We start from the raw sequence: 8,362 nt of genomic DNA on the forward strand, positions 1-8,362 counted from the left end.
TACAAGCAAACAGACAAATAAATAAATATACATATTTTGAGCTACAAGCAAACAATTAATAATTAGAAAAAGAATGAATAAATAATAATTAACAAATAAACTTGTGATACACACAAACAAACACATACATACATAAATAATCATTTTGCACTACAAGGAAAAATAGATGAATAGATAAAAAATGTTTTATAAACAAACAAACAAACAAAAACAAACAGACAGACAAACGCGAGTGTTGCGCGCTACAGGTAGAGGGCGCTGGAGAGCAATCAGCAGGGCCAGTCAGACTCAGAGCATTTGCTGAGAGCTGAGCACGCCGATCTTTATCAAAAACTACTGCGGGAGTCCAGCAAGAGTCACATCACACTCGCTCAAGTCCGATCAAACACGTCCAGAAACGGGAACGCCAGAGTCTGCATATCCCTGGATATTTGCTCCGCACGACCGCTCGGCTCCGGTGTGTCATCTGAAGCAGGACTTTGGATATTATTAAGGATCGTAAGAGTAGATCTGTTTTCTCCGCAGTGAGAAGGCTCGATCCACCCCCGAGTCTGATGATTTGAGAGGGAAGCAACGCAGCGCTGTGACTGTACACACCATATTCCTGCTTCAGTCCACATTTCATCTGAATCTGCAGACGCACTCCACTGCTCGAGCGCCAATCGACCGCTCTTCATCTAGGTTTTTCCTTTCTAAAAACAAATCTCACCCGAGATTGCGACTGACGCCATTTTTGCAGCGATAAAAACGCCGCTTGCTTGAGTTTGAAGGATTGTAAAGTGCTTGTCATAATCTAGTGGATGGATTTACTCTCTTCGACTTCAGCAGCAGCAGCCGCAGGAGCTTCAGAAATGGGTGAGTTTATTACCTCTGCACTCCTTTGACCAACATTTCAACATGCCATTTTTATGATATTGCCATTTATAATTTAATTGAACTGAAATGAGTAAACCGATTGGGTTGTTTTGCATTGCATTGCACTTAAAAAAAATGCAGAGCTCCATTTTAACCACAAGAAAAAAAAAAGTGGACTGTCGCCAGTCTGCCTTATTTATACGGAATACGGAATACGGAATGTTTGTTTAATTTGTCCTAAATCTACATCTACATATCCATCATTACTTATGGCAATCATTGACGAGTAACAGTTTCATAGATTACAAAAGGTGAATGTTTATCTAACTCGCCCTGAAGCCCAGCAGCATTTGCGACGCGGGAGAATACCTGTGCTGTATGATCAGATATATATATATATATATAGTGGTATATTCAAAGGAAAATGCATTTTCAGCCTAATTTACTGTAATCGTTTCCCGCTGATAGAGTAGGCGTGTGTTTGCACTGTCAAGCGCCTATAGTAATTTCCACTATAAGCCACCATGTAGGCTTGCTTTCCATGTCACTTGTGTTCTTACTCATTACAGACTGAATGTGTCACACAACCTAGCGAGCTGTCTACCTAGACAGTGTTTGTGGGCGATCGAACGCTCTGTGCTGCCCATAAATGCTGTCAAGTAGGAGTGTCACTAGGTTTTGAGACGCATCCACGTTTTCCTGTGATGGTAGCAATAATGAAACTGTTAACTTAACTTAAGTGTTTGGTTTCCTATCTGATCTGTCATTGTTAAATTAATCTTTGCTGACATTTACCAAGATCAGATATTATTCAGAACGAGAATTTAAGAGGGATTTCAGTCATTATTAATATTCTCCATAAATAGCAGCTCTTAGATTCGTATCATGCCCCTCATTTGATTGGCTGGAATCTGTGCCTAATTGCAGAAAGGGGAGGAGTTAAGAGTGATCTGAGTGGTTTTCAGCATCTTTGGATTGAAACAGAATGTTCTTTAGGGAAACTTAAAGGCACAATATGTAAGATTTTTTTTATGAATATATCTAAAAACCACTAGAACAATATATTTTGCTGACTTGTGTACTTACATTATCCCAAATGTTTTGAAGAATGTTTAAATCCAGAGAAATAAGCAATTTTAACTAGTGACACGGACCGTGTCTATAGTGTCATTGTGTCGCCTGCCAATGACGTCATACACCCTCGAGTTCCGGTTTTGTTTTGTTGAAAACATGGAAACACCGAAGACGCTTTAATATGCTATGCATTTATTAGTCAGGTGACGACCGCACAGAGTAGCATTATAACAGAACGTTCAAATGTATCTAGTATGACAAAACAGCGCTGCTTACTTCCGCTGCTTTCCGGAAGGAGCAGAAGCGGTCGACTGTGGCATAATAAAAGCTCCGCTGCTTTCGAGCCGTGTGTCGCGCTCATTCAGCAGCCTCGTTTTGCTTTGACGGCTTCCAGCCTCACTCTGCTTCATACTACGACGTTAAAGGCACAATATGTAAGATTGTTTTATTAAAATATCCCAAAACCACTAGAACAGTGTTATATATTTTGCTGACTTGTGTACTTACATTATCCCAAATGTTTCGAAGAATGTTTAAATCCAGAGAAATAAGCAATTTTAACTTGTGACACGGACCGTGTCCATAGTGCCATTGTGTCGCCTGCCAATGACGTCATACACCCTCGATTTCCGGTTTTGTTTTGTTGAAAACATGGAAGCACCGAAGACGCTTTAATATGTTGTGCGTTTTAATAGACCGGTGACGACCGCACAGAGTAGCATTATAACAGAACTTTCAAATGTGTCTAGTATGATAAAACAGCGCTGCTTTTTTTGTCCCACATACGCACGACCGGAAAGAGCGGATGCGGTCGACTGTGGCATAATAAAAGCTCCGCTGCTTTTCGTGTCATGCTCGTTCAGCGGCCTTATTTCGCTTCGACGGTTTCCAGCCTCACCCTGCTTCATTCTACTATGCTAATAAATCATTAGCTCATCCATGAACATGATTTCTTCCCAAGTCCCATCGGATTGCTTCGGCTGTGGGGATGAAGACGACAACTCCCATGATTCCACACTCAGTCACGGCGTCATCTAACTACGCCTTTGTTTCTTTGTTTGTTTTGAATATGCACCCTCTAGTGGCAAAAAATTACATATTGTGCCTTTAAAGCCACCATGAAATCTATTTTTTTTCTCTTTCAAGAAGCTTTTTGTCATATATGTCACAATAGAAAAACGACTATCACAACTTCCAGAGCCGGGTAATCAGATTCCAAAAATTAAGTACTTGTAATTAGGTTAAATGACATTTTAAAATACTTGTAATCAAACTACAGTTGCTTTTTTTATTGATTACATGATTACATATTATTCACACAATGGCAATAAATTATTAATAATTTATTGATTCTCCCTAATTCCTCTTTTCCATGTTTTAAATGTTCCTTTTTAAAATAGCCTACCACTAATACACTTAGAAAGTCTTCCAGTTTTGTGAACATTCACACAAAGACCAATTACTAGTCCAGCATTTGACAACTGGATTTACAAAAATAATTTCAGGTTTAAGAAGTGTTTGAACATTGCTTCAACCACTGATGAACGCATTCATTTTTATTTGAATTATCACTCAGTAGGTTATTTAACCATGTATTACTATTAAGGCTTTTGTCTTTCAAACACATTAAAATGCACAAATTCACGTTATTTCTTACTTGCATATAATGGAGGCATTCCCAAACTTTTTTGTCATCAGCACATCTTTCACCTAATATATTTACTTGAAGTACCCTGAGATTTTAAAATAAATATTTTAAAGGGGTCATATGATGTTGCTAAAAATAACATTATTTTGTGCATTTGGTGTAATGAAATGTGTTTATGCGGTTTAAGGTTCAAAAAACATTATTTTCCACATACTGTACATTATTTTTTCTCCTCTATGCCCTGCCTTTCTGAAACACGTCGATTTTTACAAAGCTCATCGGTCTGAAAAGCAAAGTGTGCTCTGATTGGCCAGCTATCCAGTGCGTTGTGATTGTCCGTATACCTCAAGCGTGTGACGGAAATGTTACGCCCCTACCATACTGTGATGCCCTGTCAGGCCGGAGCGACGAGACAAAAACATTAAAACCCATTATAAACGAGGAATTTGTTGCATCCAGTGGGGACATAATTACGGATTATAATGACTTATACTGTCATTTTACGCGTTGCATCGCTCCGCGTAAACATAAAACCATGTCTGCATTTGTGATCTGAGAAATTACAAACAACAAACGCTACTCTACACTGCTCAAAACTCGCGTTTGAATCATCAGTGGCAAATTCTTTATATATAAAAAACGTACTTACAGTCTGTGAGTCAGAACAGCCGGCATTGTACCGGGATCTACTCTACCAGGATCAGGAAACAGTCCTCCATAAAATGCACTGCACACATCTGAATATTTGGGTTGAACTGTTCTGGAACCACATGTGACGACCCCGGGCTGGACTCCGCTTCGTCCACGGTGAAAGCCGATCTGGCAGGCCACAGCGCGAAGTTTATGTATTTCCTCCGCGACCAGCACGGATCAGCTCTAGGCATGACGAAGCGGATATCATCCTCTTTTGGAAGGCCAAACAAAGTAGTTTCACTTTCACAACGAAACACAGTGTCTTCACAAAATTTAACTCATAAAATTTAACTCATAAAAGTTACGCCTTCTTTCTTTGCGTGAACATTTGGGCGGCGTTATGCAAATCTTCCAACATTGTGACGTAGACATGTGGGGGCGTGTTAGAACGAGCCATTTTAGGTAGGCGTGGTTGACTTAACTTTTATAAAGAATATTTCTTTGGATTTGAGACTTTAGTCTTTGCAACTTTACAGATTTTCTTTATGCACCAAGAGCTTGTAACACTCAAAAGAGAAAGGAAAAATTTAAATCGCATCATATGACCCCTTTTATTATCACATTTGCATGTTCACGGTTTTCTGACGTTGGTTAATGGTCACATGACATGCAGGTAAACAAATAAAATATAAAAAAATGTTAGTACTTTTTATTTTGATTGATATTATTTTAAAATGACTTATTTTGATTTAAAAAAAATTTATGATTTAATTAATAATTATATTATCATTAATCTCACAGACCCCCCCCCCCCCCCCCCCCCCTCCCCCCAACCACTCAGAACTAAATGGAAGAGCACCCCTTTGGTGCTGAAGCAGAGTTTTTACATGTGACTTCTAAAACTGTAAAACTGTTGAAGAGCTTGGCCTGGAATGATTTCCACCTGTTTGCAGCTGCTTTTTATATCAATATGGTACAAGATTATCATATTTAAATCAATGTGATAAACGACTTAAGTCAAAAGTAATCGAAATGTAGTCTGGTTATATTACCTAAAATGTGTAATGTAATGGATTACGTTACTAACTACAATTTTTGTCATGTAAATTGGAATCAGTAATGGACTACAATTTCTATCTACCCAAATTCCATTTAATGCCAACTTTAATTTTGACACAACCTCTAGGAGACTGATGTCATTTGAGGATGCAAGACAAATGATATGCTTTGAATATCTTACCTTAAATGGATTGTTCAAAATTCTGTTCATTTCAATCATTTACTAAAGAAAATATTTTGCTAAGTGTCTCAATGGAAGTCACTAGTAATCAAAATTGTTTGGTTACCAACATTATTCAAAATATCATGCACAGAAGAAAGAAAGTCTTACAGGTTTGGAATGATATGAGAGTGCATGAATGCAGAATTTTCATTTTTGGGTGAACCATTCTGTTCTCTTACAACAACTTTCATAATAATTTATCATGTGTTGTTGCTTAATAAAGACATGACCTCAATATTTATGCTTCGGTTAGCACAAATAGAAAAAACTTCTAAAGAGGAATATGAAGGCAAATCTGGCATTTAGCCTAATTTGAGGAAAATCAATGCTTTGGTTGCATAAGAGTTCGGTCAGAAGCATTGGTTAAACCTTTATCCTCACTGAGGCCTTATGAAATGCTTGAACTGAATTGATGGTGTATGGTCAGGAATGGAGTCTACAGTATATAGAGTTATGGAGTTTTGTGGGTTATGGAGTTTTGGGACAACATAAAATCTTGATTTGAGTGCTGTGGTTCTGACTATGACTGTATAGCTAGTTGTTTCAGAATGGAAGAGGAACTGTTAGTAAGTCTTCATCTTTTCATAGAAAGCCAATGAAAGATCCTAGGTCAGATGAGGAGACTGATCACATTATCAAAACACAAACACATCTACTTATGGAGCGCTTGCCCACAAAAAGATTCCAGAAAACGTATTGTATCTGTATATAGAGTTTGCGATTACACAAAAGGACCACAGTATTTGAGCAAAAGATAAATCCAAAGTGATGTTTATGTGTGTGAATGGAGCTCCCTCTGTTCCTGGCTATGGCTAGTTGCACTGGAGGACAGCCAAGTCCTGACATGAGACAAAGGAAAGAGGGAGATATTCAAGGACATATCTAATTTTTGGCAGCCGTTCCAAACCAAATATCAGAACAAGAACACCTTTTGGCAGCAAGCTACAGGGGGAGGAGGGCCGTTTCATTTTTATTTTTTTTTATTTCCCCTCTTGACTACAGCCATTTTGTTTTTGCTGCGATCGGAATTCCGATCTCTCCTCAGTTTAAAATTTACATTTTGGCAGAAATCCATTTGCTTTTGTCATCGAAGAAAACAAGACAAGGGCGGCTGGTTTTCTGTGAATTCAAGTGGGATTGGCTGCACATTTGGAAACTTTGCTGCAGACGGACAGTATCAGATGTGTTTCAGTTACTCGGAATGGCCAGCACCAGGGATTGTGTTGATGGATATCTCACCAGTATTGTCAGTAGTCTAATTCAAAGCGCTAATCAGTCAGACTTTGATTTATGCTTGATCCTTAAATTGGATAAAAACCTGTAAACCTTATCTCTTAGTATAGTAAAACAAATGATTGTTTGAATATGTTTATGCATCGATGCCAGTTGTGATTTGAACCACACTGTGGTAAACATTGAACCTCAGTTTGCTGTTGCTAAGCAGTTAAAATCACAAAAGGGCAAAAGATCACACTTAAACAGCAGCTGTCATCTGTAGTATGGTATGAAAAAACTCCAGCAACCAATAACATTGAATACCTCCAAATTGACCTTCATTACTGTTCACATGCATGCAAGGTTTGCACAGCATCCCACAGGAATAAGCAGGTGATTTCTGTGAACCATGTGATTTTTCAGTAAAATATGCTCATGAAGTGACTGGATATCATTCTTATGGAATGGAATGAAGTGCAAAATTGCTAAGCATTTTTATCTGCCATTTCACCTAAAAATGAGATGAATTGTCGTCATTTTCTCACCTGTCATTCCAAACTTGAATGACTTTATATGCATGCAAAGTCAAAAAACGCTTTTGTTTTCTCAAAATATGCATTTAATATCACCTCATTTTCCAACGTTTCTCAAACAGTTTGTTCGAAGCAGTTCTAAGGTTCAGTCTCTCTAAGCCCCTCCTTTCCGTGAGCCTACTCTGCTCTGATTGGTCATAAGTCCCAGTCTGTTGTGATTGATCTACCATGTACAGCGTGTGTCTGAAACATTGCGCCCATTGCCATAGTTCCGTATTAAACGCTCGATAGAAAATAAAAGATAGATTAGAGAAGCAGTCGTCAGTAAAATGATGGGAACACAAAAAAAGATTGGGGTTGTACTGCTGTGGTACAGTGGAAAAAAATTATTTGAACAACTGATTCTTTGCAGCCTAATCTTTCGGAAGTGAAAGCAAACAAGCTACAGTGTTTGAGGGTGCGACATTGATCATACACTCTAAAAAATGCTGGGTTAAATATAACCCAGCGCTGGGTTAAAAAGGGACAAACCCAGCTATTGGGTTGTTTTGACCCAGCGGTTGGTTTGTTTTGGAGTCAAAACAACCCACCCGCTGGGTCAAAACAACCCAATAGCTGGGTTTGTCCCTTTTTAACTAGGGCTGTGCGATATGGACAAAAAAAAAAACTATCGCGATTTCTTTGATCAATTTTGTGATTTCTATTTTAAACACGATTTTGACACACACAGACATGCTTTACAGTCATTAATGCATTCAGTGTGAATTTGAAACATATTTCCAAAAGACAACCAATTAGAGATTTATCTAATAAAAGCTGTAACATGTCTCTAGAACAGACATAAGGCAAAATAATCACTAAGTAAAGGTGTAACAAAATGTCTATAGAATAGACATATGGCAGAAGAAAAAAAAAATCCCGTGTCCAAGGAGTTTTTTTTTGTGCTATGCATTGGTCATAGAGCTCTTTGTGGCGTTGCCTCAGATGTTGAACTAGATTTGTTGCGCCAAGTTCTCACGTACTCCGTCTGCAGTGCGTATACAGTATGTGTAGGCGGTGCAGAAGCAGCACGGACTCATTTTGCTTTAGCACGGGACGCGTTTGCAGTCCGCTCCTGATCCG

The 8,362-nt window shown here is 38.5% G+C and overlaps 1 protein-coding gene across 1 annotated transcript in view; it reads left to right on the top strand.

The window, feature by feature from the left end:
• Positions 1-253: 253 nt before the first annotated feature.
• Positions 254-8,362, top strand: part of LOC107555500 (SET-binding protein-like) — an 89,021-nt gene continuing 80,912 nt past the window's right edge. Inside the window, exon 1 of the mRNA XM_016238324.1 lies at positions 254-855. The gene's annotated coding sequence lies outside the window, so the exon portion shown is untranslated. The remainder of the gene's footprint in view (positions 856-8,362) is intronic.

Source organism: Sinocyclocheilus grahami, unplaced genomic scaffold (genome assembly GCF_001515645.1).
Source record: "Sinocyclocheilus grahami isolate Dianchi unplaced genomic scaffold, SAMN03320097.WGS_v1.1 scaffold535.1, whole genome shotgun sequence".
NCBI classification, from domain to species: domain Eukaryota; kingdom Metazoa; phylum Chordata; class Actinopteri; order Cypriniformes; family Cyprinidae; genus Sinocyclocheilus; species Sinocyclocheilus grahami.